The sequence below is a fragment of the Lathamus discolor genome, chromosome 3 (assembly GCF_037157495.1).
Source record: "Lathamus discolor isolate bLatDis1 chromosome 3, bLatDis1.hap1, whole genome shotgun sequence".
In the NCBI taxonomy this organism is placed as follows: Eukaryota; Metazoa; Chordata; class Aves; order Psittaciformes; family Psittacidae; genus Lathamus; species Lathamus discolor.
This window is the reverse complement of record NC_088886.1, coordinates 82067237-82087084: the sequence shown is the minus strand read 5'-3', so window position 1 is coordinate 82087084 and position 19848 is coordinate 82067237. Positions and strand designations below refer to the sequence as shown.

The 19848-nt window shown below is 45.5% G+C and overlaps 1 protein-coding gene across 1 annotated transcript in view; it reads left to right on the top strand.

Annotated features, from left to right (window-relative positions):
* The first annotated feature begins 5029 nt into the window (after nucleotides 1-5029).
* Nucleotides 5030-19848, top strand: part of CREB1 (cAMP responsive element binding protein 1) — a 40265-nt gene continuing 25446 nt past the window's right edge. Inside the window, exon 1 of the mRNA XM_065670102.1 lies at nucleotides 5030-5459. The gene's annotated coding sequence lies outside the window, so the exon portion shown is untranslated. The remainder of the gene's footprint in view (nucleotides 5460-19848) is intronic.

Sequence of the window (19848 nt, the reverse complement as noted above, 5' to 3'; positions counted from 1 at the left end):
AGCTTGGGGAAATGAAGTAAATTTACTAAGAATCAAATCAGAGTAGGGTAACAAGAAATAACACAAAATCTTAAAACACCTTCCACCACTTCTCCCTGGGCTTAACTTCACTCCCAATTTCTCTCCCTCCTCCCCTCCAATGACACAGGGGAGCAGGAAATGAGGGCTGTGGTCAGTTCATCACACATTGTCTCTGCTGCTCCTTCCTCTCCCTCTGCTCCAACATAGGGTCCTTCCCACAGGAGACAGTCCCCCATAAGCATCTCCAACAGGAGTCTTTCCCAAAAGCTAACTGCTCTTCATGAACTGCTCCATGTGGGTCCCTTCCCTGGGTGCAAGTCCTTCCAGAACAGTCTGCTCCAGCGTGGGTTCCCTGTGGGGTCACAAGTCCTGCAGCAAACCTGCTTCAGGCTGGGTTCTTCTCTCTGTGGGTCCTGCCAGGAGCCTGTTCCAGCACAGGCTTCCTATGGGATCACAGTCTCCATTGGACAACCCCCTGCTCTGCAAGGGCACAGCCTGCTTCACCATGGGGTTCATCACGGGCTGCATGGGAATCTGGGAATCTCCATTCCAGCACGTGGAGCACCTCCTCCCCTCCTTCTGCACTGACCTTGGGGTGTGCAGAGCTGTTGCTCTCACATATTCTCCTCTCTTTGGCTATAATTGCTCCTGCAGTGTAACTTTTCTCCCTTCTGAAATTTGTTAACCCAGAGGCGCTGGGGCTCTGTCAGACATAGAGGAAGCTTCCAGCAGCTTCTCTCAGAAACCACTCCCGTAGCTCCACTACTACAGAAACCTTGCCACACAAACCCAATTCAACCGCTTTATTATCTTCATCTTCTCAGAAAGTCATCAGTTCAGTGTTCAGTCTGTGCTACTGAATCACCACGTCCATCACAGGGGTATCATGGCACCCCCTACCTTCCTCTGCATCTGCTTTAAAATCAGTTGCTCCGTTTGCGTAGGGTGGAAAGTGCAATGCAGTGCCCCTCACACCGACGTGCTGGACACTTTACTGTCTAATGTAACATCTGTCCCCCTCCACATCCATTATTTGCAAATACTGTCCTTTTCTCCCTTTCCTTGAAGAATGCCCATTAGTAAATGCAGCGGTGAATACCCACAGCACATCCTGCCTTCTTGTGCTTAATGTCATACTTAATACAAAACAGCCTCTCCGTGTCCCTGCAGTGCAAGACCACACTGCTTCTCTAGAAACTGCCGTTAAGTGTTTGATGCTGAAAGATCATTTTGTTATAAATCATCCCCAGAGGTGGCTATGGCCTTTAAAAAGCACTTTTGTGCTGCTCTCTTTACAGCTGTGTGTAGACTGAAAATGCTTGTGTGTCTGTGCTTCCACAATTACCTTGCATGCTATCCGCGTCAGCAGTGTCAACTGCTCCAGATTGCATCGTGTGCATTGTGGCCCTGCCACACCTTACAGCCAAATGCAAATCCTTCTTTGATCTATATGTCACCCATTAGCCTCTGCGGACCCTGGGACAGGGACAATCAATCTGCAAGGCTGTATGCAAGGAGTCCACCGGGCAGAGTAAACAGCCTGGAAGCTGCAAAGCTAATGAATTTGCCTCTGAGGCTTAAATGTAAGAAAAGTAATTAATCTTGCTGCATTTCACTCATCATCAAGCAAACTTCTGCTGATGAAGAAGAAAACTGCTGAGCATAGCAGTTCACTCCCCATGTCAGCCCCTCCCTGTTGGACTTTGTGGGTAATTGGCACATCATTAGTATCTTCCACAGACTCCCCAAGAGGCAACAGTGACAGAAACAGGTAGATGTCAGCGAGGGAAGGGGGCTTTGCAGCTCAGACTTCCACTTCCACTCCCAAAGAAGTTCCAGGTTTGCCGAGTGTCTTAATTTCGTGCAGATGTGGTGAGAGGGGAAAAAAACTGACCCAAAACCCGTCACCACCACCAAAAAAGCCAACCAACCAAGCAAGCAAAACCAACCAGAAAACCTGTGAGGGAAAGGGGAATGTGTGAATCAGCTGTCAGAAGGTTTTACTGCAGTTGTGTATGAGATGTTTTCCCGGCCTTGCCACTGAGCCAGTATGAATCAGGGATGAATCCAGCTCCTGCCCATCTAAGTCTCAACCATGGGGCACAAGATGAAGATACCAAAGACACACAACATTGGGTGTAATCTCAAGCCACTTCAGGCATCTGGACTATCCAAGGCGCCTTTTAGTGAGATAAACTGCTCTCTCCAGCTGTCTGCTATATGTGGAGCCTACACCAGCTTACAGAGAAGTAGCCACCACTGCAAGGTGCCCTTTGCAAACTCATCAGTGAGCTGACAGACTTTGAGAGAAGTGCTGAGGAGCCGGCCAGAGAGCTGTGAGTGAGAGCAGGGCTGGCAAGAATCAGCAGGGTGCCCGAGTATTGGCCCTAAACGGGCAGCAGGATCCGAGGCACACAGGGAGCTGCCTGGCTGCATAAGGGCAGTCCTGGCTGGTCTCGGGAGCCAGATGTAATTCAGAATCACCACTGGCACTCCCACGAGTGATGAGATGTTTGCTGAGATCTGGTTAGTGCATTTTCATTACCTGTTGAGGACCAGAGTTCATTCCCTTCAAGGCTTATTGCTGCCATTCTTCAGGCTTGCTGCACGAGAGTGAGCAATCCAGTTCTGGGAAACACGCAGGGTGGAGAACGCATGTGATTTTGGTCATTTGGGGGAGCAAGAAAAGATGATGCAACATAAACGTTAACACAAAGGGGAAAGAGAAGGATAGGAAAACAGATGAAGAAATCCATGAGCCAAACAAGACATGCACATGACTACATTTGTTCTGCTCGTTAGAAGTATTTTCTCACAGAAAGTACTTTACTCCTCCTAAGAGGAGGACAAAGGCTGAATCCTTATGTTTTGATCTCAGAATCACTCCTTGAAATGCAGGAGTTTTAGCAAACTTTAAAATCCACACAACAAAATGTCCATGTTTTAGCTGAATTAAAACATTTTAATCACCTAGTTTGATTTAATTTATATATGGTAAAAAATGCAGGGAAGATACTTTATTATACACATTAAAATATTTAAACTCTATGCAACGGGGCTAGAGTTCAAACGTGAAAACAGTCAGAAACCAGCCCTCTACCTCAGTATCTAGTAGAGTGAAATGAGCAGGACATGATGGTGAGACAAGCCTTTCACACCTATATCGGTGATTTGGAGTGAGAAGCGTTTCCATTTACTGCCCATGAATAGACCAAATAAGAAACACTGCTTTTAGGTTTCTCACCTGTCTCACAAACTTTAAATGGCAGGAAAATTCTGCTCAGGACAGGAACTGTAAAAGCCTGATTTAGTGGATTGATCTTTCATATCCTAGCAGGAAGGATGGGGTATGAGCCAAAGGCACAGCACAGGTCCACGAGTGGAGGGTGAGAAGTGGGCATAGGGAAGGGGCTGCGCTGTGCTGCAACCCTGGAACTCCTGTCTGCAGGCAGCACAGAGGGAGAAGTGCAGCAGAAGCAGGAAATGAGGCGAGGACCAAGCCATGGTGTGTGTTGTCAATGAAACACGGTTCTTGCTTTATTGTTCTGCCTGGTTTTTTTCCCCATACCAAAGGTGTTTTTTCAGTTTATCTTAGAATAACAGTAATCATTACAATCAAAGTAAACCTGCAATCACTCTCTGCACCGTATCTTGCAATTTCGGATGGAGTTAGATGAAACTCAATATAAACAAAATCAGTTCGACCTTCTTGAGAAAACAAGAGCAAGGCTAATTTAAAGTGCACACCCGCGTCATCTGATGTGGCGCCTGCAGCACTTACAGCCTCGCAGTGGGGTCTCACTGGGTGGCTGTGAGGCCACCTGCAAAAATGAATCAGATTTGGAGCTTCAAATCTTGTTATGCAGTGCCATCTTGAGGTTTTGTTAAACGAAAAGGAGTTTATTCAAGGCTATGTGTAGCTTCCATCAGGTTGTAGTTCAAGCAGTTAATTCTTCAGAGCGTACAACGGGTGCATTGAACTGTGTGAACCAGAGAACACAGGGCTGGACTCACTCGACAGGAGCACCAGTGGCCCGTTCCCTGCTCCACGGTGGCATCAATGCTTTGAAAGGCCTTTCCTAGGAAAAGTTCACCTATCCAGTGTTTAAAACCGCAGCAACACACATCACACTGGCACTGGAGATGGGGCAGTTGTGAGCCACAGCACACGGGTGCTCCTCTTCTTTGACAAGACACAAACCCGTATCTCTGCCCACTGCGAAGTGGCAAAGCACAGCGCCGGCACCATGGGTGAAAAGTGCCACCTCGGCCACAGCTGCTCTGCCAACTGGGGGGTTACTGCTTCAGTGCCTCTGCCAAAGCAGGTTTGTCCCTCCGGCAAGGGTGGAGGACAGTTGTTCGGGGCTAGGGGATTCCGGGGGATACCTGCTGACACCAGAGCAGCAGTCACCCTGAGCCTGGTTTTGGGCTGCCAGGGCTGGCAAGAGGGTAAGGAGCAGGATGGGAGTCACAACCTGGAGTGAAAACCAGGCAACAGAGGAAGACTCGGAGGAGCAACCCGAGCACTTCCCCATGTGGGGAATGGACGGCTGGGACGCCAGGCAGGCGGCAGGCACCGACGAGGGGCAGCGTGGCGCTGCCGCATCACCTCACCCCGCCATGCTGTGCCTGTGCAGGCAGGGGTGGCTGGCCCTTAGGCTGAGAACCGGGGGTCTGAGGAAGGTGGGCTGCACGGCTGCCCGGCAGTGGGGCACCCATGCGGGGAATCCCATGGGGGTGGGAGCAGCCCTGCGGGGCCGGGACCAACAGCTCCCGCAGGAGCCGGTGTGCCCGTGGGGACGCGCTGGGTCAGCGGAGCTCCCGGCGCCTTTGCGGGGTCTGCGAGGCCCCACGCTCGCCCACCCGCCGCAGGGGCAGCTCGGCAGTTTCCGTCAGCGCTCGTCACTTTCCGGTTGCCTCGGCCGCGCGCGCGTGGGGGCGGGCATGGTGGGGGGGAGGGGGGGAAGGGGTGCGCGCGCCTCCCCCGGCACCCCCCCAACCCCCCCCCCCCCGGTGAACCCCACTCGGTGCTTTCCGCGCGGGCTGCCCCGAGCGGAAGCGCCGTTCGCGCCTTCCCGCGGCCGCTCGGCTCTTTCCGCCTCCGCTCCGGGGCGCTTCGTTCGTTTCCGCGGCCGCTCGGCTCTTTCCGCGGGGGCCGGCGGCGCGCTCGGCCGTTCCCGCCGCCTGCTGGGCGCTCGGCGTTTTCCGTGAGCGCTCGGCGTTTTCCGTGCGGGCCGCGGCGCGCTCGGCGCTTGCTCCCTGGCTGGCGCTCCTCAGTCGGCCGCTGCCTGCCTGTCGCCGGGCTGGGAGCGCCTGTGTGTGTGTGAGTGACGCGGCGGAGGTGTAGTTTGACGCGGTGTGTTACGTGGGGGAGAGAATAAAACTGCGGCGAGATCCTAGGCGCGAACGAAAGCAGTGACGGAGCAGCCTGGTAACCGGTAAGAGGAGGAAGGCGCCCAGCAAACAGGGGCGGGGGGGAGGGAAGGAAATGGAGCCCGGCGGGGACCAGGGGAGCCGCCGGGCGGCAGGACGCGGGGGCCCGGCCTTGCACCGCCCGCGGGAGGGGCGCCCGCTTTAAAGATGGAGCCGAGCCCTGCAACATCCCCGCCGCCGCCGTGCCGCGAACAAAGGATAATGGCGGATGGGAGCCGGCCCCGGCGGCGGCCGCCACAGCCGGGCGGCGGCAGCGACTCTGGCGGCAGCCAGCAGCGGCGCTCCCCGCGGCGGGGAAGGGGGATCGCGCCCCCCGGCCCCTGGAGGAGGCGGCGGAGGAGGAAGACGACGAGGGGGGGAGCGGCCGCGCACCCACCCGCGCCCCCCTCCCCGCGCCGCCCCTCCGGGTGCGCCCCGGCTTGCTTCCCCGCCGCAAGCCCCGCGTCCTCCCCCCGGCGCTGCCCGCTTCGGCCGGCGGCGGCCCCGGGCACGGCCTCCCGGCCGGCGCGGCCCCGCCGGGCTCCAGGGACGCGGGGCCGGCCGTGGCGGCGGCGGGCCGGGCAGGCGGGCAGCCCTCCTGCCGGGCCGGCCCCCCGCTCCGCGCCCGGAGAGTTTCACTTCCCCGGTGACCCGAGTGCGCTGTATAAATAAATAAACAAACTCTTGCCGTGATGGAAACGAGGACGTGGGGTGCTCCTGCGCTCTGTAACGAGAAGTTCTTAATAAAATCTGTGCACAGAAGCTCTGGGCCAGCGCTTGGTCTGGTGGTTTGCCTTTATTTGCAGCGTGGGGCACGGCCGTCTGCAGCAGGCTGTGAAAGGGGTAATGGTGCTCGGACACCCAACACCGCGCTCCGCTCCGGGCACAGATCGGAGGGGAGAGCTTTAAGCCCGATGCGCAGATCACGTAACAGAGATACGGTTCCCTTTTGCTGCGTTATTTCTTCCCTGTTAGTATTTTTAACCCGACGTGAACTTGAGCTTGGCCGTGGCTGGTAAATCTCGGTTTGGGATTTGCTTTTGACAGTTTCCCACAGACTTTTAGGTGCTGCACAGCGAGCAGGATTTGACCTCTATTGCTGCCTCAGTCGCAGATGTCAACTCGGCTGCCTTTTTCCCACCTTACACCAGCCTTGCCGTGCTGCTGCTGTGGGGCTTTTTTTCCTGTTTTGTTGCCTAGTGTAGAAGACATTATTTTGACTTCATTTCAGCTTTCAGAACCCGGATATTTGCATTTTTATATACAGTAATAAGTGAAAATGATGCAACAGTCTTTAAAAACTTCTTCTAACCAAAGATTGTGACACCTTTCAAATGTGTACAAGGATAGCATTTTTTTCTTACAGATCATATGACTTTTCTTCCCAAAAGCATGTTGCTTTTGGTTTAATACATTTTTGCCCTCTTAAATGTTGAAATGCCTGCACATAATCTGCTTCTGGAATAACACTTGTCCTGATTTATTCTTTTAGTGGGGTTACAAACAAGTTTCCTATTAAACAAAGGATTAGATACTTATTTAGGGATATCGCATATCTCTGTTTAGTCCCATTGTGACCACCAAACACTATTTCGGAATACAGGCATTTTGAGACTTTACTTGCTTCCTTTGCCTGGATCAGTATGGGGTTTTATTACAGTACAATGTTAATTCACTGAAATAAGCTTTTATTCAACATGGGTATTTGTGATTCGCCTGTCCTTCCTTGTACATGAATTTCTGTCACTTCCACCACTCCTTCTGAAATGAAGGCCAAAGGTGCTCTGCATCACTCTGAATAATACCAACATGAAAAGAGGGTTTCTAAAGTTGAAATTGATTAACAGACATCTGTGGGCTTAAGTAAGTAACATAGTTGTTGATAGTGATTAAAGAGAATGTAGTCATTGGTGTATTTCATTCATTCTTTGTTTGATGGAATATGCACTTAAATACTAAAGTGTAATAGTAAATCCTTGCTTTTTTTTGTAGCTTTAGAAACACAACATTCTATTTTATAATAGAATGGAAGACTCTCAGATCCATATTTTCTAACATGGATCTCTGCATTTCGTCACCAGCTTTGTATCCTCACAGATCAGAGAGAAAAGGGGACAGAGACGTGGTTGTGTATTTGCTGAGCATCAATTACAAGTGACCTAAAGTGAAGTAATTTGCATGCAGTATAGAAAAGTGTAATAATTTTTAGTTCTTTAATCTCACTGATAGAACATCAAATGCTTAGGTTAGTACTCTCAGCTTTGTGTCTGGATCTGCAGTAATGGTCTGCATCTGTTCTTTATTTTTTTCCTCCAATACTTTTGGTGTGTACATACACATATATATATGTGTGTGTGTGTGTTTGTATATATATATACATATAAAAGGGTCTCTGCTACCCTGTGTGGGGAAAAAAGCCAACCAAAACCCGAAGGTCTAAAAGGGGGAATATTCTCTGATACAGAGAATTCAGAAACTTCTCATTTAGACTGTCACGTCATCAATCTGTCTTTCCTGGATGCCTGCACCAGCATAGCTATTGCTGGTACTGATGTCAAAGATAAAATATTCTGTAGTAGCTGATCTTATTTTGGAAAGTAGGTGTTCTGCTGCAGTAAGAAGCAAACAGCCTCTTGCCTGAGTACAGCTACAGCTCTGTAGGTGCAGATTCTGATAGCACATAAAGCCCTGACTAGGAATTTCTGTTGACACCCTTTTGAAACAAATGGGATATTCACACCTCACCTCTATTTTTGGATCTCTGGAAGCAAGTGGGGATCAGTTACTCATGCTGCACTTCTCAAGGCTTTTGTGCAGTGAGAAGGCCATGCTAGCTGACACTAAAGTTAGTTTCATGGGACACGACAGCAACCCTTGTCTGCAGAAACAACCTTACTGAGTCTGGTTTGCGCTCTCTGGTGCCCTACCTGCATACAGTTGAAGTTTCATGACAAGGCAGTGATTTAACTCTGAATCAAAAATTGCGTTGCTTCATCTGCAATCCATGCAGTCCGACTTCATAGTGGTTATGAAAACCTGAGCAATCTTCAGTTAATGATCTTTGTACATCACCCAGCATGAAAACACTGATACCTGTTTTATTCTGCAAAACTTTTAGATGACTTGGTTGTACTGCAGGTGAAAAGGTTTCATTACTTTTCAGTTGGTCTCTGACACAAGACTACACTAGCTACTTCAGACAAAACGGCAGGAAGCCTCATAATGACCTATTTTGGAGCCACCTTCATGCAGGAAACATAAATGTCTGCCCTTGAGGTTCTCACACATTTTGGAGGGGAGAGTTCAAGTGATGTGTAAAAAATCTGATTCACCAAGTGTTGTTCCAGTTATAGCTTGTTTGGTCAATGAGGTTATCAACAAAATGGTTTTCCCCTGCATTTGAAAGAACTGGGTTGTATTTTCTCTTTTGCCAGAAACTTTTTCTAAACTTCAGGAATTTTGAGAGTTTATCTACTGCCCGATGGACTGAAACCGTAGTTCCACATACAGGTTTTTGACAGTAATACTGGCTGAAGCATCCTTTGTCTGATGGTTTGTTCGTGTCTTCTCCATTGCACTGGCACAAGTGTTTGGGTTACTGCATAGTAGAGCTGACTGGGGAAATGATCTGTCAGGGTGGGGGGTGGGAAGTCTGGTTATTTTTCACCTGGATCATCCCTTCCCTGATTGCTGCAGGCTGCACATGATCTGTACCAGCATATGCAGGGAAGGGTGGGTCTGAAAGGAGCAGGAAGATGAGGGCAGCTCAAACAGCAGTGTTGCTAAATGAGAAAATGCAACCTACATGCGAATTTCAACTATTGCTGTGCTTGTAACTTAAGCTGGATGGCAGAGATCCTGTTGTGGCTCTTCTGCTGCAGCCCTGCATCATTTAGCTAAGCTCAAGTTTTTACGTGTGCTAAATATGAGCAAATGAACACAAGCAGCAGCCCTTCACAAACTTTAATATCACATATACATACTGTTTGTTGTGCTACTTATTTCCTTGGATTAAACACCTTTTGTGTGGTTTTGGGTGTTCTTTTAACAGCTATAACATTCGCTTGCTCAGTGCTGTTCTCACATGTTTTGTTCTGACTTTTAAACTCCTGTTGCTGTTCTCTGCAGCTCTTTGCTGCAATATCTTTAATCATCTCTCCAGCAACCCTGCAACTCCTGTGATATTTTGGCTCCAATATCACATGCATTTTTTCTGATCAATGCTGCCCTTAATCTAATTTGTTTTCCACTGCTGTTCCAATATCAGTAGGATTTTGCTTTCCCTTGCACCTTTCCTAGGCTTAAATATAAAATCTCTTTTCATCTAGCTTATATTTTATCCCTGTGGAGTAATGGATGGGAAGCATTATTTTCTTGCCTTTTTCTGATGATTCTTCCTCTGGTTCTATGCAGCTGGCCCAGACTCAAACTCCGCTGTGCCTGTCCATTCTTCCAAGTGACATGCAGTGTGAGCAGGGTTTGTAAATTTATGTCTTTGTAGGTTATAGAGAGCTTTCTCTTGAATAAAAGCCTAGGGCATTGCTACAGAAGTAGGACCCCTGCCCCTCTTTGTGAAACTCATCCACATTTTCTCTTTGTGCTGATAGGAAAGTTCTGGGAGATACCAAGATGTGGAAAAGGGCATTGTGTAGTAATGCCACAATATAATACCAGCAGAAGTCTTTTACTGTGGTTCCATCTGAGCTGATAAAACTGCATGTGGCTCTCAAGAGACAGACATCTTACTCCTTCCTTCTCTCCTGCTCCTGGTTCTGTGGTGGTCAGCTACCGCTTACACTAGCTGCAGTTTTCATTCTCCTGCTCCTGGTTCTGTGGTGTTCAGCTACCACTTACACTAGCTGCAGTTTTCATTGTATGTAAAATCTAATGAAGCAGTTCAAATCAGTAATCCAGGAGAAAACCATCCTATTTTGCTAAGTTAGTTTCTTCTGTGTGAGTGAGCTGAATCAGTTGGTGATTAAGATACTGTTAGCACCAACACTGGTGCACATTCACAAGGAGATGTAGGGAAAGGAAGCGGGTGCACAACATCTCTTCAGCAGCAGAGAGCTGGGTCAGTAGACGCGTCCTGGGGAACTGCAGCACATCCATGATTCATCGTGAAAGAAGGAAGAGTCAGGCTCTGTCCATGGTGATCAGAGCCTCATCAGTTTGTCTTTGCTGCTAGGAAAGCTGGAACACAGTAAGAGCCTCAGTTGAAGGAAAAAGCCCCAGAACCAAGAGGAGAGTCCCTTTTATGAAAGCCTCATGACACCGGTGTGGTTGAGCTAGCTTCTCCTTATCAGAGGCAAGTTTCAGTCATCTAAAGTGATCAGATCATTGTAACTCTTTGGTCCCAGTCAGATAGGGAGAATTATATATAACTTTTCTTTAACCAAGCCCAACTTGAAATGTGAAGCTCCAGAAAGGGTCCAGATCCAACACAGTGGTGTAGATCCTGTCAGTTGGCCCAAGGCACCTGGGTGGTGAGCTCGCTGTAGTTTCAGTTACTGCAAACTGATAGATGCCTTGCCCTGTCTTCCTGATTTTAAAATAATAATTGTGGCTGAAACTGCTAGCCTGAAAGTTGCAGTTCAAGGTTAATGCGGTGTGTATAATCAGTGCACGTTATCCTGGGCTGGCTAGAGGATGAAGTACGTTACCTGCTGCAAACATCCGCTATGGCAGTGATGTGCCTGTTTGAAAAATGCGTGTCTCTGCCCAATCCTCAGTGAGCTAATGTTGACTATATAAAAAATAATCATCCTGTTTCCAGCCTCCTACTCTTAAGCAGAGTCATCACTAAAACAATAATATCAAATTACAGAGTATAGATGTTTTCTTCTCTTTAGCATCTGTGTTAACTTCCTGTAGTCTTACGACACTTACACTCATTATTTTACCTACTTTGCTTTCGCTGGCAGGCCTGGTTGCAGCAGGGTAGACTCTGTTCCACCTTCCCTGTTCCTGCACCTGTGCCAGTAGTACTGGTACAGCTGCCTGTGAGGCAGTGATGTGAACTGGATTGGAGAACTGGTCTGGGATAAAAATCTGGTTGCTCTGTAGTGCATATTGGTTGCCCAGTCCCATTTACTGCACAGCCTCACAGACAGCTCTAAAAATATAAAATAAGAGAGAATCTGGAGAGAGAATCTGGAGGAAAGCAGAGCTTAACATGGCAGTGCTGCCAACAGAAATCCTTGTCAGACTGTAGTTGCAGAAAGCAAAATTGAGATATTCTTTTGTGTGCAACACACTGATGCAAAACACAGGTTCTCTTTCTTTCTCTGACCCTTTCTGGTTCATCAAGGGCTCCTACTGCTTACGCAGGGTCAGGTCTGACTGTCACCATTGCCAGCAAGGCACATATCTGTTCAGTGGAGACAGCTGTGTGGCCCACAGGTAATGCAGGTCTTAAAACTCCAGCGTGAGAACCAAGGTAAATTATTCTCTGTTCTGGAGGTGAATACTTTTGCAGAGTAGATCTGCCAGGCAGCCATATGAGAGATCTTTCTCATTTGAGAAGCTCTCCACACCATCCAGGCAAATATAAAAATAAACCAGAAGCCCCTCAGTTTATAACATTAGACTAAATTATTTTACTACAGAATTTGGTCACTGTTTAATTTCAGTTGATTTTTAGGGAGAGGGTGGGTCGTAGCTGTAATTTTGGTGCTTTAAGCAAGGTAATGTACCTGCTGCTGCTCCCAGACTGATGCTAATCGACCAGCCAAAGATGATTTCAATATAACTAGTAAAGCCAGAGCAATTTTAGGATTTCAAATATTTCCACGTCTGACTTGCGGTTTAAGCCCCAAATCTTCAGTTTTAATGTTGCAATACATTTTGTGAATAGGGTGCATTCAGAAGGCAAGGTTTGTAAGGAAGTGATGTTTTTCTTATGCATACCTGGGCATACTCTACCGTAGCCTGCCAGCTGCAGAAATAATTCAGAGGTTTTCACTTGCTTGAGAGGATTGAAGGAAAATATAGTCTATACTGCCTGTTAAGAGAGAAACAAAGCTATTAAATCATAATAAAAAGTATGTTGCTTATGCAGATACAGGTTATTTTGCATTTGTTTCAGACATTGGACTTTTTATCTGGTAATTGTCCACTTTGTATAAGTAATTCTTTAAGATGACCATTTATAAAGATGTTCTGTTAATAAAACAGTGAAAGCATTGGCCTGAAACATACATTTTGTTGTGTTTTCTTTCTGAACTCAATAGAAGTGTGGGGTTTTTAAATAGGGCTTTCCAATATTTACCATGTTATATAACTTCATGCTCCTACACTATGGGTTGAACTCCAGAAATACCATGAACATTCCAAGCATCAGACCGAATGAGCAGTGTTTGTTTTAGTAGTTTATGCCTGTAGAGCTTGCAGCATAAATATATGAAGTGGCATTTTTTACACATTAATCCTTTAGCCACTGACATTCAGAAGTGGGTTGGAAACATTAGCGATGGAGCTGTCTCTTCTCGCCAACAGACAAAATCTGTTCTGGAACGCTACCTAAAATTCTCTTGTCGAGTTTAACCATGGTGCTGATAATACCTTAAGCTCCACGCTTGCCCTTAGTTTCTTAAGTCATTTGATAGTTCTCTGAAATAGAAGAATGATGAGAAAAGAGGTGTGATTGGTGTCACTTTTGGATTCCAACTTCTGACCATTTTCAGCCTGCAGTATTGTACTGAGGTGTATTGCTGAGTATTTAAACCTAAGGCTTTTTTAATTTCTACATGAACTAAACAATGGATGTTGAAATTCAGATACATAATTTAAAGTTTTGGACCAAACGGAAGAACTTCAAATACTGACAGTTGCTCTCCCTTATTATAGGATGGGAAAGGAAACATTTGCTTTATTAATGGGAAAGTCTCCTGAATTCTGGGCCTTTCCAAAAGATTAAGTTTCAGAATGTAAATTTACATTCATGTTACATTAGAATGTCATCTTCAGTCAGAATCAGAAACTTCAGTCCAGTCTTACAGTACACTATTCCTATAAATGTGGTGTGTCTGTTAATATTTTCACACTGTAAAATTAACAGAGACTCTGGAAACAAATTACTTTGGAAAAGAAAGATCTCAGGTAATAATAAATGTGCTTATGTGGTTATTTGTCTTTATCACATTCCTGTATATGCTTCCATTAAATCATACCTGGTATGTAATGTAAATTACTACAACTGAGGAAACGCCAGTATGGAAGTGATTCTCTGTGACAGGCGTGAGACTACTGTATGTTGTATTCTTGGCCCTTGGGCTTGAAGCACTCAGGTTAACCAGAATCATGTGAGTCTGTAATGCTCTGGGTTTTATTTCTGTTATTCAATGAGTTGTTCCTCATCTGCTCTGAGCACCGGAAGAGAGCTGGATTTTCTAATGTATGATTTCAAAGTAGCTTTAGCTTTGTTCACTTAAGCATTTGTCATGAACCCAGTGATCAAGACTGTGAATCTCTAACACGTATAGAGAGAAAAGCTTGTGCAGGAGGCACAGTTAGGAAATACCCTTTACTTCACTGTCTCTGGGAGAGTAGTTCTGTTGAACAGTTAGTCTTTGCTCCTGTAGTTGTTTGCTAAGAACAAATTTGAACAGTTTCCTTGTGTCAGAGATAACAGTTTATTTAATGCAAATGTGTATAGAATCTCTCTCTATAGAGCAGCGTGCTGTCACAGATTTGGGATTGCAGCAGTTCCTTCCGATGATGCCTCTGACCTGGGATGTTTAAAGGCTGCTTGGCATGCAGACAGAGGTCCTTACAACATGTGAAAATGGTATCAAAAAGTATTTCATGCACTATTTAGGTGGTTCTTACTCTGCCAGAATGAATGATGGGGCCATAAAAGGCCGTAAGACACAGAAATGCATATGGAGAAGAACAAATATGATCCATCCGAATGCTTCTGGCAGGTCAAGTGGAAATCTCGAGTTCTGACGGGTCTACCCAGTGGAAAAAAGGAACACATCCACCTTAGGTGGATCTTGACCCTGCTAACTGGGTATCATTTTATGCTCTGAATACTCCTTTCATTCTTAGTAGGGACACAGTCCTCTTTTCTATCATCTCCCATTTTCTCTCTGTTACTGGGGAAGAAAGTCTCTGTCCACTTGCAGGATTAATTCTCCATCACTCTGGATTGCCTTACCTCTTCTGCTGGAACACCTTCACATGCCAATGTTAGCTATGAAAGGAGGTGGCCCAGAATGTTCTGCTTGTTGACTAGCACAACCCGATAAATTATTTATTTGGCATTATCTCGATAGCACTGTTTCTGAATTGCTCATTGTGCCAGCCATGTACAACCTACCTCCGTACTCAGGGGTCATGTAGGTGCTTTTGTATGGCTCTGAGCCCAAGCTAACAACCCGTACTAAGAGGTAGGGTATACCAGCTTGGGCACAGGGCCTCATTAGCAGAACAGAGATGTTAGTTTATTGTACCCATTGCTGTACTTGAGATTGCTTGGATTCAGGCTGCTTTAATACACCCTGTGGCTGTTAGATGGGTGCTGGTTCGTTCCAGCAAGTTTCCACCATGGACTGAGCAGGTTCCATCTGCACCTCACCATGTCCTCACCTGCTGTTGACAGAAGTGAGCACTATTGGTGAACTACAGTAATCTGGTAGCATCACAGAGGCTCCCTTCTGTAGACACACGCACACAGAAAGGTAACCTCACTAGTCATAGTACAGGTGTAATTGTATCTTCCTTTTTCTATTAAAAGCTGCCATAAAACTAGTGTGTAATCACGGTTCAGCACTGAAGTTAGCAGTGCAAATACAGGACATGGCTGGCTTCATGTCACTGCAATCAGTTGCCCTGAGAGATCAGCTTCAGATCTCATGGAGTCATTTATTCCTCAGTTCTCCACTCACTGTTGTTTCAGTCAAAGTTAGATGAGAATTTGACTAGGGACAGAAATTAAACCTCATCACGAGGAGCTATGGTGATTATTAATTTGCTGTACTGATTGCAAAGAGCTTGTTCCCAGAGTTCAGGATGTATTCAGAGGGAGCATTAGCTACCAGATGCAGTCATAAAAAAATCATTTGATGCCCTTATTTTATGTCATGCTAAAGATGTCTGGGTATAAAATGATACTGGTAGGATAATTTTTATTAAGTAACCAGTAGCTACATGTTGCAGAGTGAGCCACAGTACTTCCAGTAGACACATGGGCAAAAGAGGCGTGTATTTTGACAATTTCACATGGTTTTCTTTTTGTGAAAGGAAAGCTACTTTCTACACTTAGTAGCAGTTGCAAGAAATCAGCATAAGTTGAAAATTAGGTGCTTTATATGTTCTAAAAATAATGTCAGAGAACAGATGGCAAGCTGTAGTAAAGTGTGGTCAGTTTATATATGTAAGTGCACCTCAGAAATATGACACTGGCAACAAATGTGGAAGAGCTATAAAATGTGCTGAATTCTTAGAAACAAGGAAGTTCTTATGAGGTCTCTGTGAACAGATTGTATATACTGCCCAGGATATCCTTAAAAATCTCTGTTTTGTCTAAAATTCATCTTTCAGGGTTTGTTTTTTTTTTTGTTTGTTTGGCTTTCTTTTTTTGCTACATATAGTAAAGGTGTTTACAAGTGGTTATGACAATTCTCTTACAAGTTATGGATAACAGACATAAAGCATATGAATTAGTCTTTTAATGCCCTAAGTGCATTATGAAGACAGGGCATTTATAAATAGAATGTATTTGTGAATTATGTTTTCAATAATAATAGTTACCCAATGACTTTATCACCCTTCTGGGATTTGTTTTGACATTTTGATTTGTGTAAGCGAAGTCTGACAGTATTTTAGGGGGATTTCTAAATGCAAAGGGGATAAGGCAGTGGAGAGGCATTTGTTTGCCTTTCATTGTTAATGCCTTAAGAGGTGCTTGCTCTGTTCTCTCCCCTCAGGCTCATCTACGAAGCTCTTTGCAGAACTGGTATATTCACATATGAACTATTCCAGCTATTAGATAAGATTAGGAAAAAGGGTTTGGGTTTTGTGTTGTTTTGTTGGTGGTGGTTTTTTGTTTGCTTGTTTGGCTGGTGTTTTTTCTTAATACATCTATTATCAGTAGAATGAAAATATGTAGGGGGTTTTATTTTTAAGCTTTGTAGGAAGGTTCACCCTTACTTTTAGTGCCCAGTTCAAAGGCAAAGGTTGTGACTCGTTCAAGTCCTTTGATTCTCTATTGAGCTAGAAAAGGCAGTATAGATTAAACTTGGTTTTGTGCATGTACCAGGTGCTTGCTGGATGCTCTCGTATTTGTTCATAGAATCTGTGAAAGAAGAAATAAACCGCAGTTAATTGCTGTCCGAATCTTTTTTCCTTTTAAAAAGCTTGAAGACAGAAACACTAGATACTACTGCAATGCCAACAGCGTGGAGTCAAACCAGGCAAACCCAGCAGTGAAGAGTAAGCAACTTTGACTCAGACACCTTACCTGTGCATACTGATTGCCCATCTGCCTGCTAAATGTCAGCTTTCTTGTGTTATGCTAACAGAAAACAAAATCTAGACATGATTGCTGATTTGGGTGCTCGCAGCTGTGGTTGGTTGTGATTTTTGGTCTCCTGACCTTGGTTTAAAATCTGCCGCTGCTTTTTCTCCAGTGAAAAGGAAATTGAGTATGCAGTGCCTGTCATTTCATCATTTGCGTATCTAAAGCAGTGAAATACAAGACATTTTCACCAGCCTCAGAGGTGTCACTACTAGAAGTTTTATCGGGAAGGTCATGAGCCAGAAAGGTTTGTTACACATAATCAAGGCTCCTGGTTGCATTCCTTCTATAATCTGTATGAAAATACTACATTGCTCACCTCTCTTGCATTGTCTAATACAGCATGAGAGTTTTCAGACACTTCTCTGAGTGTCATGCTGATGGAGACACAAGTGGGACTACAAGTAGGACTACAAGTATTACATTCAGCTGATGGTCTGATTCTGCTTTGTGCATGATCCCGTTACAGTGAGATTAAATTTTGCTTGTGAGTTCGCGAACAAATATTTTAACTTCAGTGACAAGAGGAATTTTCCCAGCTTTCTGTTCTCCAGTTTGCCTAGCAGATTGCTGTGTGTGCACGCAAGTCATCTGAATCATAGAATGACAGAATAGTTAGGGTTGGAAAGCATCTTGACATCATCAAGTTCCAACCCCTGCCACGAAAACATCGTCGGCATTTTCAGTGGAGTTAGTTCTTGAGGCCATTCTTTTACTTACACTTCTACCCAGTTTCCTTGGCCCTTGCACTGTCTTCACCCACAAGCTGTCATGGTCATCGAGCGGCTGTGTGGTGGTCAGAGAAGTAGGAAAAGGTGGGTTTAAGACAGAGCAACAGACGTAGGTTGTGTTCACAGTATGGTGCACAGTCCTGTTACCCTGAGGAGAGGACAGGAGGAGGCAGGGGCAGGGCCAGTGCCAGACTGTGATGACAGAGAAGCTCTGGTGTAAATTGTAATCCCTGTGCCAACCCACTGTAGCCGTTAGTGACAGAGGGAGATAATTATGGGCCTGTCCTGTTGAACATTTATTACTGGTTATTTGAAGTCCCATGTGCTAGCTGTAAATAAAATTACTTTTCTCTGAATGTTTTCAGTCTGCAGCCTTGGAATGGAATTCATAAAGCGGCTGTTGAGGTGTAGCTGAAAGGGCTGCTGCGCTGCAAGGTGACAGTAAAAGTGTTTACAGATTTCATGTGAATGTGCTTATTACTTACACTGGGAAGATGAGAACAAGTAATACCTTAAAAGAGTGGTTTTGCCTGACCTCTTCAGTGCTTTTATGATGGATTGCAACTTTATAAAACCCCATATAATAAATGCGGAGTGAGTTCCTGGAGCTTTGGACAGTGGAGGGGTATTTGCTTCCTGAACAGTCATACTGGCGCTCCTGCTATGAATAAATATGAGTACAGTGCTTGAGAAACAGGTATTGCCTCAATTTCCCTTTCCTCAGCCCTCTCGCTGCCCCAGTCCTTTACTGCCTTGCTGAGAGGCTGGGTATTGAACTGGATCAGGAGCCTAGTGTGGCAGCAGAGGTGGCCTCTGCAGGTGATGGCTGGGTGAATGTCCAATGGATGGGGCACATGAGCATAGGTTTGTTGGATCTCTGCACTGTTTATGGAGGCTGTGATGTCCTTCAAAATCTTGGTGTGTAATAAAATAAAAGCAGAAGTCATCATCTGGCTGCAGAGGAGAAGGAAGCTTTAAAGTATGTCAATTGGTAAAGCTGTGCTTGCTTCTGAGTGGGCTATGACAGTACATCTGAGGTGTATAGCAAACTGTGTTGCCTCAAGGTATACTTACTGTATGGCCAATAACTGTCAACATAAGCATTAACTGATAACAGTGAATTGTTAGCACGATGTTACTGAAGACAGAAAAGAAAGGCTTCCAGGGAGAAGTAAAATATGTTACTGTGCCAACTGTACAACTGAAAAGCACAGAAAGCTTTGGGGCATTACGGACCTTCAGGTATGAAAGTGGATGGAAAGTTTCATCTGCTGTAACAGCCACCGTGAGGTATTTTGGTTCTTGGATTTCGTGGTGTCTGGGGAAGGACCTCCACCTTTTTTCTCCAGTCCATCCTGGGAGACGAAAAGCAGCCTTTTCTGCAAAGCAGAAAACCTGTGAGCAAGGAGAAACCAAGGAGCAGAGCCCAACATTCTGGAGAGATGCTGGAGTTCATAGGGATATTTAGGATAGGAGAAAGAAGTAGTAAGAAAGCAGGAAATAGCAGGGAGGCCACGGATGTATCAATGGGTGGGTACTGAAGAGTGAAGATGAGATGAAAGCTGTGGGAAGACTGAATGATGTCTTGGCTCGGTGAGCAGGTGGGCGGGGAGGTGATGCTCATAGTCCAGATACACAGCACTGATGCTCAACAGTCTTTACAGGAGTTACCATTATCCGTCGCACACCTAGTTCAACATCCTGTCCCTAAGGTACTGAAGATCAGTAGGTACCTCAAAAGACTATTGGAACCAGAAAGAATTACATGTGACATAATCTTCCCCTCTCATTAAACGCTTTATTGGATTTTTTAATAATTAGAGATTGATTTAAATCCTGACTCATGATCTTCCTCTTAGTTCTGAACTTCTTTTGGTATGAAATAACCATATTAATTCTGGATATTCTTGGATATTCTTGTTATCCATGTGCATGTCTAGCCCCTGTTTCAATTCTGATAAATTGCTTAGCAGCAGCAGTGCTTTATTTGTGCCATACATAAAGTATCAATTTTCATAATTTTTTCCCACGTATATATTGTTAAATTTTTATACTTTTAAATTTTCACCTTTCAGCTTCGCTGCTCTTACCAGGCAGTTAATGTTTATAGCTTACTTACTTTTAATATAGTTTTTAGTGTTGGAAGCATTTCTCTCCTTTCTA